Consider the following 26,093-nt stretch of genomic DNA (forward strand, 5'->3'; position numbering starts at 1 on the left):
CCTTGTATATTATACAATGTGATATTTAATATCAAATTCTGCAACAAGGAATAATTAAACGTATAATCAAGTTGTCGACAGTTGTCCAGGTAACGAAACCAGGTATTCAATGGTATATTCGCATGACAAGTCCCTCATTTACATCAACTAGCGACAGAATACAATCGAAGCGTTTCACAAACCTATAATAACATTCAGTTGAAATACGATTAACGAGCGAGAATTTGCCTAATGGTTTTAATAGACCTGTAAGTTATATGAGTGCATACAACTTGAAACAGCCAACAATAGTGCTACGAATTTAAATTGCTTTCGCATAAATGCGTGCTAAAATATATATGTCTTTGCTATGCTTAATTATGACCCAATTAATTAACTAAAACCCAATTAATATTATTTATTGTCACTTTTCCAAATATTAGGAAAGTAGTTAGAGTTATAAAGTAAAGTACATACACATGCAGTATTGATATTAGAATTAAAAGATAAGAAACATTATCAACGTCATCAAGAAGAAAATTAAATATTGCAAAATACTGCAAAAGACTGTATTGCTATCAAATTATAATATTCGGATTATACTATTTTTTAAATAATTATCGCTAGTCATTATTGAAACACGTTTGCTAAATATATTGCTAACACGTCGGATACATATTAATCTTGTCTACATTCTACAATACGTGGTCGCAATGCGAAAACGCACCGTCGGGAGCATTGCACAAGCTGGAACTACGCTGCATATGCGATACACCTGCATAAATATACGCCAAACACGCGTGGATAGGTTAGGCAAATTCGCCACTTGTTTACTCGAACTACCGTGGTAGGTCTTGGTAGGCCTCGATAGAGATGTAAACTCGAATTAGGCCTGACTCCCGGCGTGCGAGCTTTTCCCTCGCGTGCACTCAAGCAATATTCCATGCCCTATCCAAACTTGCGGCGAAACCGCACTTAACACGCGCATATATTGTGCATACCCATCTCCTCCTACCTGCCGCTATCCTCTTGCTTACATCAAACGTACGTAATAACAGGAATGATAAATCTACAAAGAAGTATTTCTGAAAAATTGCTTTAAAACAAGAAATTGAAAATATTGCAACAAAATCGTGCGTCAAATTATACAATTCGATATTCTACTTTTTATAATTTCTTAGAGCAGAAATCTAGACATTTATTTCAGCAAAACTTCATCAACTTATATCTTCTCTAAAAAAACTTTTGCTTCAGCTAAAATTTATTTGTTAAGTAGTCCACGTTGGGTGGTCGAAACATTCATCGTAAAGATTTATGTAAATGCTTAAGAAAAGAAACTATATATACTAAAATGTGTAAATATTTTCATGGATTTGTATAGTCGGAAAGTAGAATTAATTTGAATGGTCAAAAAGTATGATGTAGCAAACATTGTTTCGTTCAAACTGTGAACTACATACTGTACTATAAATACAATAATTTATAATTCTATTTAACTATTTAAGGGTTTTACTTCAACAGAATCCTAATTTCATTGCGATAGAGTTTTAGTATTAATTAATTTTATTTTTATCCTGCAGCGCGGTGCGAGCACAAGGCAATAAGTTTCTCATACATAGAGGCTCTTAACACGTTAAAATTATGAAATTCGCCTCGCGAGTAGTCGAGATGTAAATTTAGATGATGTACCAGCATCGCCAGTGCGGTGTATGCGCGACGATCGCGACGTGCGATTTCTGCGAAACGTTCATAAAGATACGTATTTATGATTAACTCTCTTAAGGTTTTCATCGGTTTATCGCGGCAACCTCCTCATTAATTTACGCGCTTCATTTATGTATGCAGATATTGGTCGCGAACGACGACGGCCAGCTCTCGGCTTACTACCAATTTACGCCGCGGAAAATAAACGAAAGCACGTGTCATGTGCGAAAAATGCGATGTCAGAAAAAAGGAGATTTCTAATTGTTACACGAGCACCGAGACTTGAACCGCGCTGCGCTGCGCCGTGCTGCGCCGCGCCGCGTCGCGTCGCGCCGCGCCCTTCGTATCCCTAAAATAAATATGTTTGGCCGGATCGTATCTCCGCAGCCGTACGATATTATTCCTGGCGTTTGAACGCACCCGTGCAATTATATGCATTTTATTAGAGGCGCTGGGGAGCACTTCGATGCGCGTAATCGCTCGATCTGCCTCGCCACTCCGGGCTCGTTCGCGCACCATGACCGCTCTGCGCTCCCGTTGGAGGGAGAAAGAAAGAGAAACGGGAGGGATCGCGGACGAAAGAGCGCGACGGGTGAATGAAACGGCACGACTGGAAAAATAGCGAACAAGGTGTAAATTCTGTAGGAAAAAAATGGAATAAAATGCCGGCAATCTAACGATCTGACGACGGACTGCATGTAACAGTAGATCATGTCGATAATAAAATCCCTTTCGCGCACTATAATTGTCATTAATTAAGGACGCACCTCGTTTTTCGAGGTGAACGTTTAAGCGCTTCAATTAACGGCGATGAAATTGATTATTATCGCAACATTCTGTAATATACCTTTACATGCAGTAATTGTAGCAATGATTGACAATAAGAAGCGATATCTTTTCGTCTTTTAGTTTTTATTTGCATATCATACATCTCACTTTTCATGCGCGTCAAACTTATTTGATTAAAACTTGGAAAATTACCCGTCCGGGCGAAGTGCTAGCACAATTTTGCGATTTTAAAGGGTGCTGGGCGTAGACGGTCGTGGCACCTGTACAGGTGTGCGAGGTCACGTTTTCTCGGCCGTCTGTGTGCTCGTAACGATCGCCACGCGTGTCTGTGTACGAACGGGGGCCTCGTATAATATCCGAGGTGTTAGGGCGGCCGGTCGACCGACCGGCCGGCCGGTACCGGTGTCGGTATGTCGTCCGGGCGTGGGCGTGCGTTTTATATTCATCGCGAAGGTATCATTTTCACGAGAAGTTTGAAAAAAAATCGCGCGAGCGCGCGCGCCAGTGCGCACAGCCGAATAAATAATGTCGCGGCGTTAAGCTCTTATCCGAGGTCGCCGGCCGGCGCGCATAAATAAGACTTGCGTGTAGGTACACTGTCTTTTCCTCCTTTCCTCCTTCTCCTCTCGCCGGATTGACCTCTCCGTCGCTCCCCTTGCGCTCACCTTCGTCTCGCGTATCGCATAGACTCGTGTAAAGACAGCTATTTCTCACAAAGTTATTTCGAAGCTATGAGAAAGCATTATTTCGCAGCTTCCAAGCTGCGATAACGCGGCGGAAATAATTATGGATTTGGATATACATATTTCACGATCTGAACATTACTATATTTATAAAAAGAAACACTTTGAAAAGTTTTGGCGACTCAAAAATATATTATAAAAAGATGCTAGTACTTGGAAATTTTAATTAAAATTCTTCCGCTTCTGCAAAAATAAATTATCGTTGAAATTGCATTGCTTGCAATTCAATGGAGCATAATTAAAAGAAAATTCCGTCACTATCGTCTTTTGTTACATATTTCACGAAACTGAAATTCCGCACGCGCCGCAGCGATCTATATCTATGTGTATCTATATCAATCTATGTCTAATCACAACTTCCGAAAATTTTCAGAAAGATAATCTGTGAAATTGTCCATCCGACCCATAAATATGCCAAAGCCTCTTACGGATCATTCGTTATCGAATATCCAATTCCTTATGGCCAAAACCACGGGAATGTGTCCCTGTTTTTAGAGTGCAAGCCAGGTTTTCACTAGGGATTGCCAGATTTATGACGGCCCGCTCCTCTACCTCGCCTTATTTTTAACCTTTCGCTCACTAACGAACCTTATCTCCCGGCTGCATTTCTCTGAGCAGCCGCGATAGACAAAAGGAAAAACGTCTTGTTCGTAGGTCCCCATAACTTAAAGATCCGCCTGATCCTCGCATTCGGCTGGCCATTATGTCTCCGAAATTTTTACATTTCGTGTTACCTTTGCGCGATACTGACAAGTAATAAAGAACGCCACGATAAGACTGGCGTATGTTTTATGTTAAATAATTGGCATCGCTGAGCTCATATAATTGGTTTCGGTCTGCGAGAAAAAAAATAATATAATTAATAGCGCGCCATAAATTCGTTGTCGGAGCGTATAATATGCAACAAAATCAATGCGTTATGTAACATCAATTCTATAATAATTCTATAATAAAACTGTTGTATGTTAAATAATTGGCGTCGCTGAACTAAATAGAACCAGTTAAAGCGATTATTACGCAAGAATAAAAATCCTTACTTTTTTTACTCGATCGAATTCGGTGTATTCAGAATAGAGCGACTTGCATTTATATAGTTTTAGATTTTTGAATTGATAATTATGATGCACAGGTATCCCGATATTATATGCGTCTGAAAACCGCAAATGTAAGCATTAATGATGCTTGTTATAAATTAAAAAACAGGAGGAAACAAACGCGCTGCTTACGACGGACTGCGGTAATTGATCGGTGACGAAGGTGTCGAGTAGCAGCGGATAATTTTATTGAAAAGCGTATTGCACAATATGTTAGATCGATATGTCATTATGTGTCAATGCCGGACTGTGTCGGTTTGTATCGAATAATGTGAATCAACCTTAAGATGTTGCGATGGAAGGGAAGCACTTCGGGATGTTGACATGTATAATGCAATTAGGAGACCGCGGTCTTGAACACAGCCCTAAAGCCAAGGGAAGACGTTGTTTGAGTTAGGATAAGGAGAAATCGATCGTGCCCTCATTAGCCAATAATCGTAATTAGTAATCTACGCCGTTATACGCTTCGGGCAGTTGGTTTCCCCTCGCCCGCATCATGAAGGCGATCATACGATGTCCCTAAAGACTCAAATAGAAATATTCTTTCGATACACAATTCGCAGCACGTAACAGCGTAATATAATCAACGGAAAGGCATAGCAGTTTGTTCATTAAAAAGTAACAATGCACACACAAATATACGCAGAGATCATTCTTTATCACTAACTGCGGCAACTGTTTATGAGAAACTGCAATATTTATTTTTAACGATTAATAAAAAAAAATAACAAGATATAAAATAAATAATATTTTGTAGTTAAACATAAAATTACTGTGATTATGCAGCGATGCGGTAAGAATTTTTCGAGCAAAAGAAGAAACTTTCATTTTATGAAAGAGAAATAAGATAATAACATTGGCGTTAATATTAAACAAAAAGATAGTTTACGGCTATCCGTTTTTAATCTGTTATAATGTAGCAAAGAACTTTGTCCTCGATTTTTTATCCAGTTTTACCTAAGAATCATAGCCGAAGCGTGATGGAATTACCGCTACGTATAAAAGATCGACTCATCGGAGCGGAACGATTTTGAGACAGTTATGCGTCCCCGAAACTAGTGTACCGTCACGAAAATTAATTATAAATTTATGGCAATAATGAAAGTTCTTCCCGCATGATACGCTCCGTCACAATACCCATCTTTCATCGCTGATACTAAAAGAGGTACATTGTGTGAAACGTGTTTTTTTTTTCTCATTATTTTTTCCAACTGTGTTTTACGAAAATATTTTACAAAAATATATAAAATAATAATGGCGCAGAAATGATCTGGTGCTGTTAATTAAGCATCGGCTACGGCTATAGTTTAAGGACGACGTACTCGGACAAAGACGTCGCCTTCCCACGTTCCCGCCGTACCAATCTTCAGCCCCAACTTGCAAGGAAAACGCACCATTCTCCACTCATCCACGGAAACAAATGTTTAAATTCAAGAGAAGTTAATTAAAACTAAGCGTAATTATAGCGGCGCCGCTATGTAAGCTGACGAGGTGGACGGGGAAGAATGACGACGAAGAGGGACGACGGGAGGAAACGACGGGAGGAAACGACGATTGCCCTCCGCCCGGGCGGAGATGAGAAGCTATTTTGCTGTGCTCTTGGATATTGTGTCCTTGTGAAAGACTCTATTGTAATAATGAGCGAGGAAAAAAGGATTAGAGAAAAAAAAAACTTCCCCGAAGGAGACTCACATTCGTTCCTTAAAAATTGATTGTCATCGAATCACTATTAGAAATTTCGAAACATTCACGCGAAGCTTCGGGATTTCTGTCTTCCGCCATAGTTTCGTAATTCCCTTGTCAAATCGTATGTTTTTGTCGACTTCATCAAATATCGATCTTAATCCTCCTTCTATAAAGAAAGGAAATGATATCATCACAAAGTAATTTTTCTCATTATGCTTCAATCGCAAGTGAACACTATTCATTGGCATCTTTTATACTAAACGTATACATACAATTAATTATAATTACGAAAATGCAATGAAATAAATGAGAAAGCAGTCAATTATTTGTTTAAGATTAAAATACAATAGGAAAACCTCGCTCTACCGCTTTTGATAACCGAAAGACAAATCTTGGCATTCGTTCTCGCACCAAATCGGTCATCCATACATTATGAGCATGCAAACAAAGGAGATATGCAACGTGTAGTATAAAGCTCGTGGCCAGAAATAATCGCGATGAGTCAAGAACGTGGCAGTCCGAGAATACAATTCGCGCGGGAAAAGAATCGTTGAACCAGTTATTATTGGTGTACCCCTGGTATCCGGATTTCGCCGTTAATTCCCATCAAGCGACAACTTCTCTACCATTTAATCCGGGAGTTAACTCCGTCTAATTGCGAGCGTGTTATTAATATTCTTGGCACGTGCGTTCCGCGTGTCCGCAACGTCGCCTAATTATTCCCCGAAATTATCGTTCGGCTCTCGCGCGCGCGCGCGCGCGCACGCGCTCGCGTTTGCTCCTATGTCCAGTCATGACAAATTCGTGACCGTCTCCATACCGTAAGTCCAACGGTGTGCCATTATTTCGAAACCAACTAACTCGTCTGGCGTGGACTTAAATGGGCTCGGACAATCGGCGCACCATTAGGTTAGAGCCCGCGCCATTAAAATCAGACACCCTCGGACGGTAGTCGGCCGTCCAGACCGAGCCAGACGTAATGCTAAACTCGTTACCAAAATTTTGGGAGCTAACGCGTTCACCCACCCATGAGGAAGAAGTGCTCTCACGGCTGCGAGGGGATGTGTGCAGTGTGCGACCGAACGTGTCACATTATGGAAAATCCGGCTGCCGTCATCATCTCACAGAGTGCTATTTTTCAGCTGCAATTATATTAGAGAAATTCAAACTAATATTGAACAGTTTTAATTTTAAAGCCGATAATCAGTTGATTAAATTATCAATATCGCATCAAAAATGTATAAAAAGCTCCAAAATTTCTCCGCAAATGTAAACGCGATGTTGTATAAACTTTTTGAAAACTACTTTTCTTTCTTTATACCGATAAATTTAAGCTACTACCGTTAGATATTCTCGATAAGGTTATCATGGTTTTCGAACTATATTTGCGCCGACCACGTCAGACTATCTGAAAATACAGCGTTTTGCGTAAACGCTCGTGTAAGAGTAACGCCGTATCGTGGCAATGGGAGAAAGAGGGAGACGCGAAAATATCGACGGGGCAAGGCTGGAGAGGAATAGCACGAGAGAGGGAGAGTGTGTAGTGGGTATAGGAGCATTACGGACATTAGATTGGGACACGAGCGCAATAAACCTATCTGTATAATCTGCCCTGCAGGAATTAACAGCCCTCTGAAGGTAGCCACTAACGAAGTAATTCACTGGATGAACGTGGGGGTCGAAGGGGAGAAAGAGAGAGAGAGAGAGAGAGAGAGAGAGAGAGTGTGTGTGTGCGTGAGTGAGTGAGTGAGAGTGCGGGGGAGACGAGGAGAAAGAAAGGGAGAGAAAGCCGCTTGGGAGGGAGGGAGGGAGATGGACGCTGTTAGCGCGGAGGTGTAAGGACCGACCCCACGTATATAGGATGCTCCAAAATTGAGATTTAGATCGAATCACGGCAAGGCAGCCACCTTTGCGCCGCTGGAACTGACAATGGACGGTAAATAATTGCCGTGGAAGAGAAAGAAGGTACTTACGGCACAAACCTACGACACAGCCGCACAAACGTTTTTACGACCACGCGTACGCATTGTCACGTCATTTTATCGCAAACCCTTATCGCGCAGAATTATCGTCGTATTGCAGAACACATTGGACTTTTCAATTAAATCGTACAAACGTGCGATTAAAGGAATAATAAGTTATTCCGATGCAGTCGCACGTTTTTCTTCGCATACACGTGACGCGTAATAATTTGTAATAACTCGAACTCATGCTGCACTTTGCTAATTATTGTAACGCGTGATGCGGCTCTCGTATAATTCTCAACACAATGGTATTTGAAACACAGTGTATCACACGTCCACGTTGTGGCAGAAGGGCGTAGAAATAATAGCGATAGGATGGGTCGAAATGTGGATAATTGCTGACTTAAGGCCTGCCATTTCCCTCATAGACTTACAACCAAATCGATGCCTTGCCAGGCCCCCGGCGAGCCACAATTTATTTATGTCGATAGTTTCTTGATTTGTCGACTCCTGCCGCTCATTTATATCCTCGGAGGGCACTCGTAGATATTTCTCTACGCGGAACATGCGCTACTAACGCGCGCGCAATAGACGGAATCTCGAACTTTCTTAGAGAAGTTGGGACAGGAAAGATAATGTGTCTTTTCCCCTCGCTTCTATCCTTGTCTCGGAAACATAATTTATGCAGAAGGTAAACCGAGACTATTAATTTATACTTGGCTATTTTATTTTCATTAATTTCGTATAATTTTTATTAATTTCGTATAATTTTACATTCTTGAATAAGTTGGAATATAAGTGTTTTTTATTTTTCATTCTGAAACATGCAAGCGTTTAAATAATCAAAATTGATATTTCAAAATCAATCTCGACACGAGCGCTTCTCAAGCGGTGAATAAATATCTGTAGAGAGATATCATTCCGTCAAGTTGTCCTTTAAAAAAGTATTTACGCTACAAGTTATCTTCTCTCGAGCATCCATCATCTCTCGCGCCGGCGTGAGCCGAGAACAGAAATAAACACGAGCGTGACAACGACAACTATTATAGTCAGCGAAAAGGTTATGGCGTGTTAAGAGCTATCAGTTACACTACAAACTAGACGCGTCAACACGATATCTTAATTGATTATTATGACAGAACAAATCCGAGGGTTCGAGGCTAGCCTCGAGTCAATTAGTCATCTTACCAGGAGACAATCCAGTCTCGCGCGAAATCGAAATCTTCGAAATCCTCGACCGAGATTCTATACTGTTTTACCGCTCCTCTCGTCGTATTTATTCAATAATTGTACGCGAAATATATAATTACATAATTCTATTATAAAAAATTAAGCCAGAGAAAAAAGAACCGTGTTTAATCGCTTCAAAATCTTGAGAGAAAACTTGCACGTTCGGAATGATTACTAATTATGTTAAGTTTATCTTATTGTGTATCAATCTTATCGTGATAACAAAGACCTTGATGTAAGATAAACAATGCGAGAAAACAAGCATTTATTTCGAACAATAAAATAAGGTGAACATGATGCGATTTCGATCTTAGCGATAAAAGATACAGCTGTGCGCTTCCAATTTAAATTTCATTGAGTTTATGGCCCGTTTCGCTTAGTTTTATTTACTATAATTAATTTTTCAATCGGGAAACGAAGCGGCCTTTTACGACGCCGTGGATTAGCGCCTCATCCGCGTTACGTCAGCGTCGTGCAGCCAATAGAAAGAGGCTCAATGTCCGGGGCTACGTTAAGGTTCGCATGAGTTTACGACCGACGCGACTTTGCTCTTATTGGCAGACCCTTCTCTGTACGCTCCTCGTAACACTTCAACTTTACAAATCGCGATAAAGGCGGACGTTACGCCTCGGTAATGTAAAGATCGGGTTTACGGACTTTGGCGATGCTTTACGGCTTCGCGGAATTGCGTGAGAAAAAAAAAGACACGACGATGGTGATATGAAGATATTTATGAGTGATGTCGGGTATCGTGAAGTATCGCGAAGTCAGTGAAAGTGAAGATTTATGCGGCATGCTGGTATTCCATTACGAAGGCCGAATACGAACAAATATGGGCGATTAAAAACAGGATCTTCGAAGCGCCGAATATTAACTTTGTGTTTCTTAATATTTCTGGTTTTAACATTCTTGAATTAAAAAATAGCGGGACGATGTCAGAAACGTTTTCCAATTATTTTGAATAATATTATATGACATTAATGCGTAATATTTATCTAGAACTTGGAGACACATATGCATCTATACAATCAATGCATGATTAAATTATTAAAGTTTAATAAAAAATATGTATAAACATTGTAATGATCAACAAACTCTTGAGGAACTTTTTTCGTGATTATTTGCCAGTATTTTTACAACTTCGATAATGCTTTATACGTAGAATAGAAATCGTGAGGTTATTTCTAATTGTCTTATAGAGTAGTGGCACGCAAGGACGTATATAATATATCGATCTATCGCATTAGAAACGATCATTACTATTTTCGTATATTGAAGGGCGCAGCTTCAAAGGTCGCGTCTGAAAAGACGTAGTGTTTCAGCGTCAGAAGTTTCAGAAGGTATTACATTGTACACGCACGCACACTGTCGTACGTCATAATTTATAAGAATGCTATTCTCTGGCGATCGGTGGTGGTGTCGTCAAGGTGGTAGACCGTGACATCCGGTTTTTACGATCTAGAATTGGACGCGGTTTACGATGTCCGCATGCTTGTTTTTTACATAACGCGCTCCCTCCGAGCGTATTTTCTTTTAAAGAGAAAGAGAGAGAGAGAGAAGCAGAGACTATCGCACTTTGTCCTATGTTGAAGATATGGAAGTCTTAAATCTGACCTCCGTCATTTGATGTTCGCAAGGCCAATAGTTTTCTTTTTTTCTCAGATTTTTTTACACTGACATACTTTCCCCGAAAACCGGAAAGAATCGCCGAGAACTACCGTGACCAGATGCAATCTAGATAAAACCACCACGTTCACTTTCGAATCTCTAACACTTCTTACGGCTAGTCTACGTCATTAATCTGCGTGAGTTTCGGTTGCAAATAAGAAATCGCGTTAACTTTCAAATTATATTTTACGACAAACCAGTATAAACCAGAATCGAATTGATTCACGGCTTTATAGACGCGCACTTTAAACGCGGTGGAGGAAGAATTAAAATTTGACGATTCGTTCAACTCATTAGCCAATAGGACAGCTTATTGAAAATTCAAAACGTCCCACACATAATGGATAGAATATTCCAACCATTGCATCAAGTTTGAATGGCGAGCATTTGAATTTCAAGAGTATACATCCCAATCCCTCCTGAACGGATTATTTTATAATATTTGCAATCGGAATTCGTGTTTCATAATATATATTGCAATCCATGACCTACCTTTCGAATCATTTTAAGAGAGAAACTCTATTTTAAATAAGAAACTATCATTTCTCCGTTCGTTTTAGCATTCGCAGAAAAAGAACATCATAAAATGCACTATCAATTCTTTTGCAATAACATTTATATATTTCACAATGAGCTAAAATGAGCGATGCCAGAAATGACGATACCATCGATCACCCGTCGCAGCTGAAGGACTTGGCTGCAAGACTTTGCGCGACAGTCTCTCAGCAACCGGTCGCGTTTAATTAGAGAGAATATATATTTATTTACATAAAAAGAGTATATGCATCGGAGTTGTCCCCGCCTGTCCCTACGAAGGGAATAGCCAAAGTGGAGGTGCAGTGGACAGCTATAATATAGGAACGGTTCGGCGCAGAGGGAGACAGACGGAAAGATGCGGCACGGGGATACCGGGCGAACGCGGGAGCGAGGAGGAAGAGGAAGAAAGATGGAGACAGATTCATCTTGAAATTGTATCGGCGTCTGTATGGCCATTAGCATACTGGAACTGACGTATCTCCAAATGTTCTCATTAGCCGAAATTCATGGGCGGCTTCATCGGCCGGAGGCCGAGAAAGGTCTTTCCACATACTCACCGACCTATAGGCTTGTTCAAGACTGACCCGAGCAGTTTTGTAAGGTTAACCTGGTAACTAACCTGGCTTAACTCGCCGGGACAGGAATGTTAATAGCATTCGACTTATTGACGAACCTACCTACGCTGACCAATACCATCACCGCGTCGCTCATCGCAATTACGTAAAAGCGCGCGCTCGCGAACTCACGTAACATTGAAACATCTTGATCGTTGAACACGACGCAATAATCATCAACGATTTATGAATGATTTTGCAATTTACATTTGGAATATTAAATTCAATTTTTATAATAAAGTAAAATGTCAGAGTGATGTATTCTGTACGACATTCGTTTATTGCTTATGTGACAGCTGTTTTATATGCGACTCGAATTGCGCACAACGCAAAATCCAGTTATAAATATGTTGAATACATTGAATATATTAAAATAAAAATAAATATATTATTCTACTCAATCGAATTTTAACATCGTGATTTTTATAGAAATATGTAAGAAATGTAGAAATTAAAAAAGAAATATGTCGAGTAGCCATTAACAAAAAAGATAAATATATAATAAGTGTAGTAAATATTTTACATTTCTGGTTTTAAATTTTGGCCTTGAATTTTTAATCAGTTTTTTAATTAACAAATTATTTGGATGATTTTATATTTTTTATCCACGAATATCTAGATATACGATGTATTCGATAATGTCTGATTGAAAGTGTAAGGCATTAATTATAATGCTGACTGTATCATCAACATTGGCAAATCATAATCATTAGATTGTTGGCAAGTTCTGTCAACAAGGACCTATACAGTTACGCGATTACAAGCGTGAGAGTTCGCAAAGCAAAGGAATGCCTTTATATGCAAATAAGCGAAGTGGGGAAGGCTGCTGAAGACTGAATATATTCGCGGTGGCTAGCGAGTTTAGCGAGTTTAGGATTCGATTTCTAGATATGAATACTGTCGGTTGTTATCCACTGCTACCGGCAGTCCCGCTGCTATTATTACTGCAGCTACTGAAGATGATGACAGATGAATTATTAATGATCAGCAGGAAACTCGGAGGGAAATCCATCAATGACAAACGCCGATAAACGGACACGCACTTTAAGCGACGACGACGTAATGTAAAATGCTATGTCGCTATTAAGATATCTTAAGCTTGAATCGAGCTACGAAAATTACACAATTGTAAGATTTAAACAACTTTCAATTTTCGAAAGGCTTACTTTATATATTCTTTATTAATTCTTCTTGCTACATAAAAACCCTTTTTATGCCTTTTTAAGATTGCGAATATAAAATAAAAATCGAGATTTATGAGTAATTAAAGTGCCACGTTGACAGCATATTTTTTAACATTATTGAATTATATTTATGTATAATTAAATTATAAGATACGACTTTCATAGAAAAAATTGGGAGGATACGTAGCATATGGCAGATTTATATTAACATATCAACTTCTCTATTAAGATTATTTTTATAACGGACCGGACAATATAAATTACTTTTATTATTCAGTATATTTTTCGGGCCCACTTAGTAACGGATATCAATAAGCTTAACACTAAACCTACACATTAGCTCGCTCATCTAAATAATAACGTCCCAGTTTTAAATTAACTTTAACGGCCGTACGTGACAAGAAAACGATTCCATTTGAGTACGAGCAGGAAGAGCGGGCATGCGAAAGAAGTAGAGAAAAAAGCGTTGGAAGCCTTCGGGGCCTTAGGCATAAATGCAGAGAACGAGCTCGCGCGTGATCTCACGCACGTATAAGTGCCGTAGGAGACTCGGAGTCACTCTGACTTAAAGCAGATCGGTGAGATGACTGCAAAACGACAACGAACCCGGAGTCTCGCTAGTATGAGCGCAAAACAGCACTCGTGCTCTGTGCGCTATGAGACGAGGTATGCATTTAGGCGCGTCCGTCTCGTCGCGTTCGTCGCAAAACTATGTAAACAAGCCCGTTTCTCTCGATTGTTCTCAACGGAAATCAATTAAATCACAAACTTACTTTAATAAGAAAATTATATAAATTATATTTAAACATACCCATTTCTATTTAATAGTTATTTAATAAATTTTAGTAGAAATAAAAACTAAACTTTAGTTCCGGAGAATTGAACAACGTATTTTATTATTATAATAGTTTTATATAATTATAGATATGAAATGTTTATGCAAAAAGAAATTACGTCTTGCTTTTTCCATCGTTGAATTTGTCGAGAAAAAGTCGCGCGCTCTCTCTCTCTCTCTCTCTAGTCGTCGCATGTCACGCATCATCAAGGATTCACTCCGCGCGATTTGATACGCATTAATGACGAGGCGCGGAGAAAGGAAGACCAGGCGGAGGCAAGGAAATCGAAGTCGAAGCGAGAGTGGCGGAGGCGAGGCTGCCGAACGGAAGGGCAGTCTGTCGACGGTCTACATCGCTCCCTAATATTTCGCGTCTTTTGTAGGGTCTCATTGTTGTCCCTATGGCAATCCAACCTGACCCTTGCCGCCTAATCCGCGCGGCCAATCCGAATGGCAATCGCCGAGAAGAGATTGACAGTTTAAAATATGTATAATGGATCGACGTATGGAAACCTCCCGTACTCTGCCGCGGTCGTGGGGTCGCCGGACGAATGGTAGGGGAAAGACGAGGGGGGACCCGCGATAACTACGATGCTTTTCCATCGGTCTTCCTCGCCGCTGATCGAATCCTCGTCGGGAGAACGGATTAAATTGGACGCCGTGAATTAATCGGCTTCTGTTTGAGTGAAATTGGGCGAGTGTTGTTAGGAAACGTGAGCACCCGTGCGCCTCATTGTCCGTGCGATTTCGACCCACGGATCTCTTGAAATCATATATGTATGTGCGTGACTGCGCCGAGAAAGACCCCTGCATACACGAGTATTCATAGGCGCATTCATCGGTAATCGGCCGCACACGGTATTGAGATAAAGACGCAAATCGAAAGAGCGTGTAATTACAGATTCAACAATACTGACAATATCATTTGTCAAGTCAATCGAACCAAATTTTTTATCTAGAAAATATTTTGATTTATTAACTCAACGAAAATTTTTAATTCGGAGATTTTTAATTATAATGTATATTTTTTCGAAAGCACTTCTTATTAGAACGTATGTATTCAATTCCGAGAATTTTAATCATGTATTGATCTTGAAAAAATTATCTAAAGCTAAATCGACTACGTGTTTCTCAGCGCAGTTGAAGTGTTCGCGTGCACGGCTATAGTCGACGGCCGATTATGTCCATAATCCCGCGTCCGCCGTTCACATTATATTCCCTTCACGTTCCCGTTGTTTCTCGCGGACGTGGTAACGGTCAAACGGTGAAGCATCCATTGGGTTTTTTCGATTTCAGGAACGTGGGTGTCGTGCTACTATCTTACGGTCGCTGGAGATCGAAGATACATTCCTAATGTTTATGCAATGCCGTTGGCAGGAGCATAGCATACGCGTAGCAGGCGGATTTTTTCGTCAGGAATAGGTATGCGATATCCAATCGCATTCGCAGACGGGACGGAGAACACGTAGGGGGAACGGCGGGCAATAACGCATAACTCTGACAGATCAGATACGAATTCGCGAATGTCCGCAAGTACGAGAAAATTCCATAACAGTGGCTGCCTCGCGCGATAAAGCACACCATAAAACTAATGTAGATAGTAAAAACAGCCCTGTCACGCGTCGTCGTACGGATAACCTTGGTTCTTCAGTTTAGATATTTTTATGAGACACAGGACGTTAAAAAACAAGTTAAATTTCTCATTTTAAATAGAAAATATGTTATTAAAATGTAATAAAGATAAGGCTCGTGATAAGCTCGGCAGAGCAATATCATGCTTACAGAAAAAGAAACGTAAACGGAACTTCCATATAATGCCATTTCAAGATTTTATCCCGCCATAAAAAGTAATATCCAATATCCGATATCCAATATCTTTTTAAATATCCGCGTATTAATCTCTTCAGTATATTTGATGGTTACTTACACATATGTATGAGCTACAACGGAACGGTATTATATAAGAATTTGGTCGATAACGTTATGAGTTCGGATGTACACACGCACGCATACACCTCCGCTCTTGCGGACAGCGTATATATAAATTATACGGCGTCGTATAACCGAAAATTGAATTTATACACACTTTAAAGATAGGAAAAGTTAATACTTAACGCGCTGAAAATGCCGAGCCGCGACGAAAATCCCGTGTAAAATGTAAATGTGAATTCACGATTAAGAATACGGCGCACCTTAAATTCGACCAGCGGACGGACGCGTGCGTGGGTGGCAGCCTTATGTAAACTGCTGACAACATATCTAGTTTGCAGAACATTTTATAACCCCGACGATCCCTTACATATCTACATACGCGCGCGCGTGTGGTGCCCGCCCGCGTGTACGTGTCGCAGTCAAATTCGACCGTGGTATCCCTCGTACAGGAGGGTGGAAATTTTATGATTGCTGCTCATCCAATAACCTAGCGCTCTCTCCAGCCTCTCCTCCCCTTCTCACCCTCTCTCTTCCTCTCTTTTTTCCGACTTATTCGACATTCCATTTTCCATCTGTCTCTCTCTCTTTCTCTTTCTCTCTCTTTCTTTCTCGTTCTCTCTCTTCCGCCCGGCGAAACTGCATACGTTGTACCGTTTTTACGTCTCCTCTGGGTTTTCTGTTCCCGTACGGTGTCATTACACACCTCATAAAGCAGAACACTATCGACCGGCAATATTTTCACCAGAAACTCGATATCATTGACCACGCAAATCAATACCATCCGAACCCAGCATCTCGCACCCTCAGAGCTATCGGAACCCGAATATTACTTTACAGTATTCTATGAAAATGAAAGGATAAATTATTTATACAATAACATATACTTTTCTAAGTGTTCCAAGTCTAAAGAATAGGACAGAATTTTGGGAACTTTGTAATTGTATGTGCGATGTAGAAAAATATAGATACGTGGTTTGCGATAAAAAGTAAAAATCTCATATAAAACAAAATGCAATTTTTATAATAATAATAATGCGATATGTTAGAGAAATATCTCTTTTGAGAATTGTGTATTTAGCAAGACTGCGGATATCTTCATCACCGAGAGTCACGCGCAAAGGGCAGGTGATTATAAGGTCTTCATTGCTAATATTACGTCGGACGCGCACAACGCATTCTCCAGCAGTGGTTCTCCCCTTGTAGACTTGTTACTTTATCAATTGCATATTGTAAAGTAATATAAAAAATATTTACGGAAAAACGATAACTGCAATAAGATGATTTCTGCAATTCTCTAAAGATGCAGAAACTGCAAAACATAGTTGTCATTTTAAATAATTACACATGAAAAAAAATTTTTATGATTTATGGTATACATTTTTAATACATTTCACTCTTCACGTCTTTTCGCAGACGTGTATTTGATGAAGCTGAATCTACATTGCACAAACTTTCAGATAAAGGAAAATATAAAGGTCTAAATATCACAAATAAATATTGTACATACATTCACCACTTTTGTTAACCGGTTAAACAGTTAAAATCACTTTCAACATAAGTGGGCACATTCGTCTCGGCAGACCCCGAAGTCAGACTTAATCGTACGGAAATCGGAGATCATTTAAGGAGCTCGTAAGCGCACGCAGTGAGAACCAATGGCGGAGAACCGTAACGACGTATGCACGTGTAGCGCGGATAGTTCTGCTCGTTAGAGGTCAGGTGGGGGTGAGTTAGCGGATTAATAACGCCTGGCACGAGCCTAATCAGCTGGTGTAGAGTTCACAGCACGGACGGTTGGTGCTAGGTACCTGATGTTTCCTTTGCTCTCTCGCTCTCGCCGGCCTGTCGTCTCTCTCCTGCCTCCGCGCACCCGTAGCAGTCGCGCGGACCCCCATAGACCCGGCAGACCCCATAACAATATCATATTCGCCGGTTGCACACCGGGGCGGCCAACCTCCCCTGAGTTATTAACCTCTAAGGTTACCGCAGCCACCCTCACAGTGCCGACATAAGCCGCACTTAATTACCAGAAAAGCTTAACCACCGCTTCTTAAGCCGCTTTCACACTGAAAGCGAGAGAGGTCGGTGAGGCCGATTGTGTCGTATCTCGCGAAATTTCTCTCTAATCGATAACAAAAATTTCTTTTTACATACACAAAACTTAAACATTTACGTTATAGCGATAATTGAGCGAATATATAGCAGAGATTATAATCAACACATTCTTTTTTACGTAAGATAAAAGCGAGCGACAACTTTCTGTTTCTTAACAATCGGTAAAGACTTCGCGGCGTCTTCTTTCTAGCTAATAGCGTAAAAGTTAATTAATACCGGTGGTGGCCGAAAGGTCACCGCAAGTTTACCTATACAGTAATGACGTTCGATAAAGCTTTGTGAGAAAGGGTCGGAAAGAAAAATGGTGATAGGACGAGTGTTTACACAAACACGAATTCTATGTACGGGTTTAGCGGGTATAGTGGTAGTATCCTGAGTGCGGCGTGGAGGTTTTCGCAACGTTGTTGAGTGCAATAAAGATACCCGTTTGGTCTGCAGCAGCGTGAAAGTCAGGGCCGGCGGAAACTTTAAATTGGAAAAGTTTCGGCTCGGGCGTCTCCGTCCGATGTTTGACTCGAATAAAGGTGCAGAATGTTAAAAAATAACCGTGCCCAACCTGGCTGGAGAAATATCCGGGAAACACGGATGAAGATTTACGAATTTTTATATTTTCATTAAATAACACAGCGGTCTCATTAACGCTTCTCTAATCACGCAAAGATAAAGTATCGAGCGAGAACAATCGGTCGAAATTTGAGAAACAGTTTTTCCTGAAAATCCTTGTAATTTGAATCACAATTTTATTATTTATTACTAAAAAATTAATTCCATTAAAAAAATACTAGCAAATTTCTAGCTATCTATAGTGATAATATGTAAATATATGAAAAATGTAGCGTCAGCAAAGTGTAAGTGTTTTCGCATGGCACACAAAACTAAATAAAAAAACATAATAAATGATTTAAAAAAAATTAGTTATTTTTTAGACAATTAAAATTAATAACAAACCATTAGCAATAATAGCAATAATAGAACGCGATAGTTAAATTAATATATGCGATCACAAACGTTCCACAAGTTATTGCATTTTCTTTGTACTCTTTTAACATGTACTGGCAACGATTTATTGCATAAAGAGATAAAAATCCTTTGAAGAAGTTTGCTATGCGCGTTTCTGAATGATATCTTATACGAAGATCTTGCTTTGAAGTTGTTCTTACATTAAATCATGATAACCAGGATCTATCTTAGATTATTTTCTTTTTATACTTGTTAGAGGCTCGGGTCTTTCTCAAACTAACTATCAAATAATAAATAATCCTAGATAAAGCTCGGCTAGATAAAATAATGCATTACAGCGTGTAATATATTTGACAATGAATATAATTATATGACAGATTTCTTAAATCTTTTTTTCATCCATAGATTCCGCGATTAATTCCGTGTCGAATTTTATCTGTCGAAAGAGTGGGAATGATTTTTCGCAACTGCATGACACTCAACTTTAAACACATGTATCTTTAACGGTGCATTAAAATGAAATCAGATTGTTTTATTTATCAACAACCTGGAAACTTAATTTCTCAAATTTTCAATTCATTCGCCACTTGTTAATTATTAGTATCTTAACACTTCTGCTGAAAAAAAGTCAAGTTTGAACGTGTCCAAGAGTTCATTAGCAGAATTTATGTTATGTTATTACAACGTGATGTGTAATAAACAATTTAAGATCAAACTTTATCTGTCGATACGAATCGCGTTTCGTAACAGTTTCAGCACAACCAGCGACATATACAGTCCTGGACTATCGGTTTATATCGGGTAGGTGAAAGTAATACGCGTATACACATATAAATCATACGTTCAGCGATCATAAATAATCGATATTAACGTTGATACGTAGAAATTAGCATAACCGTTCGCATGCTACCAGTTAACGTCTGACCGGGAGCCGCGATATCCGCTTGCCACGGCAAGGGAGATCGTTTATATCATTTTCTTGCATCGATCGCGCGGCGTATGTGCGTGTATATATGACTTCATGATTCTATAGGGGTTCGCAAATCAATCGTGTCGTCGATACAAGTCGCGGGCTTTAAAGTCGGATTCACACTGCGCAAATCTTATCGTGTTGTTTCGTCTAATCGACGATCACAAATATTTAATAATCGCTTTTCATTTATTATTAAACATAAAAATTATTACATATTTATGAAATTTAAAAGGAGATTAATTTTAATTACTTCTGACATTTATCTATCGTTTTGCAAACATTTTAGCGTCACTGTAGCTTTATAAATAACCAACATCCGCTATGCACGGATTATTTTTTTCAAAAACCAATAAAACCATTGCTATTCTTAAAACGACTTTATTTTAAATATAAATGTTTTCGAGATATATCGCTTTATACATAAAAATTTAAAATATGTAGAAATGACATAATGAATATTAATTACAAAAACAAAAACTCTGTTTTTGAGGCGTGCGAGTTTAATATTGATACTAAAAATATTGCAAATTTATAAGTTCTCGTCTTGATTGGGAACTTTAACTACGTCGACAACGCTAAATACGGCTTAATGAAACCGGCTTGATCTCGCGATTAAAGAAGTCTACGCGAGTATATAACGTTACCTTCCCGATGCAGCATTATGAAATCAACGATACGATGATAAATGTGTTTTGCGTCAGTGGGATCGATGTTTATGAAGGTGATAAACGTCTACTACTAATGGTGCATGAATTGCAAATAGACAAAGCCGTTAACAAACGTCGTTTGTATAAATCACTCCTGTAAAACTGGTTGAATAAGCGAGTTTATTAAAAACTTGCCGGTTTTCCAGAAACACTGCAAAATTCAATGAAGAAGATTGATATAAAATATCTATCGGCGATTAGTTTCATCGTCACATAATGATGAAAAATGAACGGCTTAATAAAGATTTATTTATTTATGAATTAATTATTAAAGAATTATTAATGAGTCAATTACAGTTACATATTTTTTTATTGCAAATTAACTCGCTCTAGTAATATTGCACGTGGTTTATTACCTTGACAAATAAATAACTTTATTACGTGAATGCTTGCTCGAGGGACATGCAATCTTCAATGATCAGCGCGAGCATCTATATTCATCGTAATCGTGAACATCGAAATCCATAAATCGCAGGGACATTGGATTTTCACATAAATTATGGAAATACCATTAACGACGTCGTAAATCAAAGTATGCGGTCGCATTAAAAATCACAATGCGGAGAGATCGTGAATGTACGTGTAAATCAAAGTAACATCACGCGGAGCTCCTTCGCACGCCATTTATATAATTGATTCTTCTGGTGAGAGATCGAATGGTTTCTAAGGTCGTTCTGGAAAAGTTTCATTTCCGTACCGGACGATTTATATTTATATAGGTCAGAGATACATTTAATCGCTATAAAAATAATGAAATAATCTTGCAACCAATAATGACAAAATTTATATATAATTATAAGTTTAAATCGCGATCACGTAACGACGTTGAATTTTCCAATATTTTTATATATTTTATCCATATATTTTACATGTGTTTTTTAACATGCTCGCACATGTATACTGATAGCTCTATTATTGAAATGAATAAAAATACATTTGAGATCAAATGCAACGTGCCGTGCAGTCTGGATGAGGGTATCGCAAGAGGGAAGTTAGTCCTTAATTTATTCGGCTACTCTCGTCGGCAATGAACCGATGCAACGGCAATGCAATTATTATTAGCTTATTATTATATAATTGAACAGACTGCAGTTAATGAGGCCTCTTGAGACAGCTAGCCACAGCGGCAGCTGCATTGAAGAATCATCCATTTATTTGTCGAAGGTATAATTGGCTGGAATTAGCCGAGATTGAAGATTCAGGATGCGATTTATACGCATCTATTTATAAAACACGTAATTATAAGCACGGTTAAAAATATATTAGCGTATACAGAAGGGAAATACAAGAATCTTATTTAATTCTAATTTATTTCTAAACTGCGATTCTCATTATTGCTTCGAACACGTATCACACTTATTCATGCATTGATAAAACAGAAACGTCTATCGTAATTTCAACGTATCTTAAACACTTTAGAGTGTTCTCTGTTATTTGAAATAAAATAATTTCCACAAAAACTTAGCATATACGTGAAAATCGCGTCATATTGTTGTTCATAGGAAAATTATGAGAAAAAGCACAATGTTTCCTCGAGCAGCGCACATTGCGAAGAATGCACATTAGTTGCTAACAAAAGAGCCGCCTGCAGGAAGGTTTTTGCTGGCGCGATAAAAACAACCAGAAATTCCGTTTCTAAGGCCCAATTACTCGTGTCATTACACTTCTGGATTCCAGCGACAAGTGCGAGGTAAGAGTTGGTACGACCGACGTTTTTCACGGAGGCGAGGCCTCTGCTTATGTAGAAGCGGTTTCAAATCTGGTTAGGCCTCGTGGCGATTTTGTAATCCATAAACGTCTCTCATATGGCGCGCGTGCTCCAGTTCCATTTATGGCAATGAACTGCAACTGTCCTTGCAGGTGATGTGTACGCGAACGTGTTGCGACAGTGCACAAACGTTTCTCTCATATCCATTATAAAAGATATATAGCCGGTTAGACACATTGCCGAGAAAGAGAGAGAGAGAGAAAGAGAGAATTCTAATCGGCTCTTTTGTCGGCAGATATTACCGCGAGTTCTTGCTATCATAAAGAGATTTTCCTACGAGCGACAACTTTTTCAAATATAATATTTTAAACTCAATAGTATAAAAGAGAGAAAGGCACTTTAATTTATATTTATTTTATATGAATTTATGTGTTTATATATATATATCAGGCAACGAAATGCATTTTTAAATAATTTATATTTAGTGGAAAGTTGTAAATCGGGGTATGTAAATGCAGGATGAGAATACTCTCACGGTCTCTTAGTGTATGATCGTATAATCATAATTCAATAGGAGACGTGAAACGTAATCCAGGAAAATTCCGGCACGCTTAAGGCAAACGAAGCCTACCTCGGGAGGCGAAAGTATTTAGTTTGCGGGTAGAAAGGGTTAATGAGCATGAAGGTAGCGAAGATACACGTACGGGTCGTTGGCAGATCCTTCCTCTCGTGTTCCTCTCTCCCGTGAGAGAGCGAGAGTCAACGACGGGTCGGAAAGGGGAAGAGGTTGGCTATATTGCTGAATTGAGGAAGGCGGTCTTACAAAGCGCCCCGTAAATCCGCGCCAGGTTCGACATCCGACATTCTCTCCATTTTATTTCTCCCTCCAGCTCTCCTTTCCCACCTTCCTCCGCAACAATTCGCGGTATACGTTGAAGCATGAAAAATAATAGGAGGCACACGGGGATCGGGCGATTTCGGCTCCCGCGTACGGCGTGGAAGATTTGGCCCGGCCGGCTGGAGGCTGGGAGAATCGCGGGATTCCACGGAATCCTTCATGTTACGATGTCCTATAGTGAGCTATTATTTTGGAATCAAACAATATCCGCTGGCGTCGAGCGGCTTCGGATAAAGAAGAAAGAGAATTTGGCCGACGCGTCCGTGTCCGAAGCAACCTGCTAAAATGCGCTCGCGTATATATTCGACGACCATTTATAAAACCAGAATACGATTTACATTTAAATGAACAATAACTTATATTCTTTCTACGTCCTTCAATATCAGTTATAACGATGCATAAATTTAATATCTATTTATTATTTGTAATTAAAACTGTTAGCCAACTGTTTTGCGAATTAAGTCAGTCGGTCATATATTATATAAATTCTTCAAAACTGTCACTCGTTTTTGGCGGAACAATTTCTCCTTTTGTCATTGCTAACCATTATGGATAGGCCCGGATTGCTGCCGTTATAAACATGTACAAATTCGTCAAGTCGATGTTGCAAACAATGGGCCATTTAAGGCATGAGGTATACATATATCATAGTACTTCGTCGACTGACGATGAAGCAGAAAAAGAAGGATGCGCGTTGTGTATATATATATATATACATCGGCAAGAGAGAATAATATATCTATATAACTGCTCGAATATGCTGAAATTTACGATCGTCACTGACTACTAACGGCGCGCGCACAGTAAATGTCGTGCTCGCGACGTGCAGGCATACGGTATATTATTTTTGCCGTTGCTCTCGTGCTGGTAGAACGGATTAACCTTCGCGCAACTAATCCATTTATTTATACGGTCGTTGTAAGCCTTGTTCTTGCGTACCTTCCATCTCGCAGTGCAGCGGTTCATTCTAGCGGTTTGACATCACGATACATCGCGTTATAGAAATTAATATTGTCAAGTACAAAATTACTACATTTACTACATTTTGGCTTTTAATTTCATTTGATATTTTATATTCAATTATATATATATTTCAAAACAATTATCATTTCAGTATTATAAATAATTTATTAGCTGGACTCTTTATTTCTTATTTGGTGATTTTGGGAAACTTGACCATCAATCAGCTTCTTCAAACTTATCATCGCGATCTCAAAGCGCACCGAATCGTTTCGTTCCGATCCTCGCCGCGCACGAGGATTAACAGCGCACGCTGTGAAGATCTCCGCGGTGGCTAGGAGCCAACAGCTAATATGTCATCTCTCCGGCTGGCCCCCGCTGGTCGACGTCGGAAAGAACAATCCGACGTCCGCTTTAGCGGCATTGCATTGCGGACCGCGATAGCGGACGGCGGTGAGACGGAAAGCGCGCGCAGGGTGGGAAAAGGAGAGAAGGTCGAAGCGCGCGTTGGAAGAAAGGTAAGAGCGACGGAGAGGAAGGCGGCGAGGAGGAGAGGAGCGCGATAGAGCGAGAACCGGGTAAACTGGGCTGTCGTTGGATTGGCCGGGCGGCGAATCGGGGATACAAATGGGCAAAACACCGCTCTGTACGGATGCCGCGGAGCCGGTTGCAGGTGGCACGACCGCCGATAAATATGTCAGCCGGCAACACCACGGCGTGGCACACCGCGCCGAGCTGTGCCCGGAGTCCTCGCTGGAGCCGGGGGTACCGCGGCATAGCCACGCCGAGAGCCCCCATGGCATACCACGTCGTGTACCCGCACCGCACCTCCCAATTCCTCTTCGCCACTTCATGCGTCCTCTCCTGTCCTCTCTCCCCTCCCCCCCCCCTGCACGCGCACCCTCGCGTTCTCTCACTTCTAGCCCTCTCTACTCATTTCTTCCTTTCCTTTCGCGCTCTTTGTCGCCTTTGCTTTTTTTCCCCTCTTCTTTCCCTTTCGCACCGTCTCTCTTTCTCCCTCCGTCCGCCTCCGTCCCTCTCGTATCGATGAATCTTCTTTCCTACGCGAACGCTGCCTCCGTCTCCTTCATCCTCCTGCGGCGGCGGCGGCTTCAGGATCGGTCCCGCGCTTTTATACATTTGAATATTATGGAAATGTCGACGCGCTCGTGGACGCGGAATTGTATCGGCGTGCCTCCGACCGGTAGTCCCGCGAGAGAAGCTGCGGCGAGGAAGAGAGCTGGGAAGGTCCGCCGAGCGGTGCTCGGACCGTGGAAGGGAAGGACGACGGCGAGACCCCTCCCGAGCGCATCTCTCCTCTCTCGCCGACGAATATATATTGTAGGAGGCATGCGGTCGCTATCTGCCGCCGCATCTATCATATCCCCTAATGAGGACGCGCCGCGGCATCCGAGAGCGTATCCAGAAGCGCGTTATTATATGCCACTCAGTCGGAGCCCGTGCCATTTTCGGCCGACGAGACCGCCGCCGCCGCCGCCGCCGCCACCGCCGCGTCGACGGGCTACTTTCTAAGGATCGCTACCTGGCCTATTCGTGCAACAGGTGAAACACATCTCAGTCTTCTTAGCCGGCAAACTGCACCGGAAAGGCGTTGCGACGGCATCTAGATGAATTCGAAAGATTTATCTGGCGCGTCGGAATATTTTTCCAAGAATTTATATGTTTCGCTCTGCTTGGCTCGCTTCCAAAGCCTGAATTATTTTTGTAAGAAAAATTTTAGCTACAATTTTTTCCGACGACGTAATATCGAAAATCATTTTTATCTCTAATAATTGTAGTATGTTTTTATAAT

At 40.3% G+C, this 26,093-nt stretch overlaps 1 protein-coding gene across 3 annotated transcripts in view; it reads left to right on the forward strand.

Annotated features, from left to right (window-relative positions):
* LOC105678865 (homeotic protein spalt-major-like) overlaps positions 1 to 26,093 on the forward strand; it is a 145,266-nt gene that overhangs the window by 28,614 nt on the left and 90,559 nt on the right. The window lies entirely within an intron of this gene.

Source organism: Linepithema humile, chromosome 2 (genome assembly GCF_040581485.1).
Source record: "Linepithema humile isolate Giens D197 chromosome 2, Lhum_UNIL_v1.0, whole genome shotgun sequence".
Lineage (NCBI taxonomy): Eukaryota > Metazoa > Arthropoda > Insecta > Hymenoptera > Formicidae > Linepithema > Linepithema humile.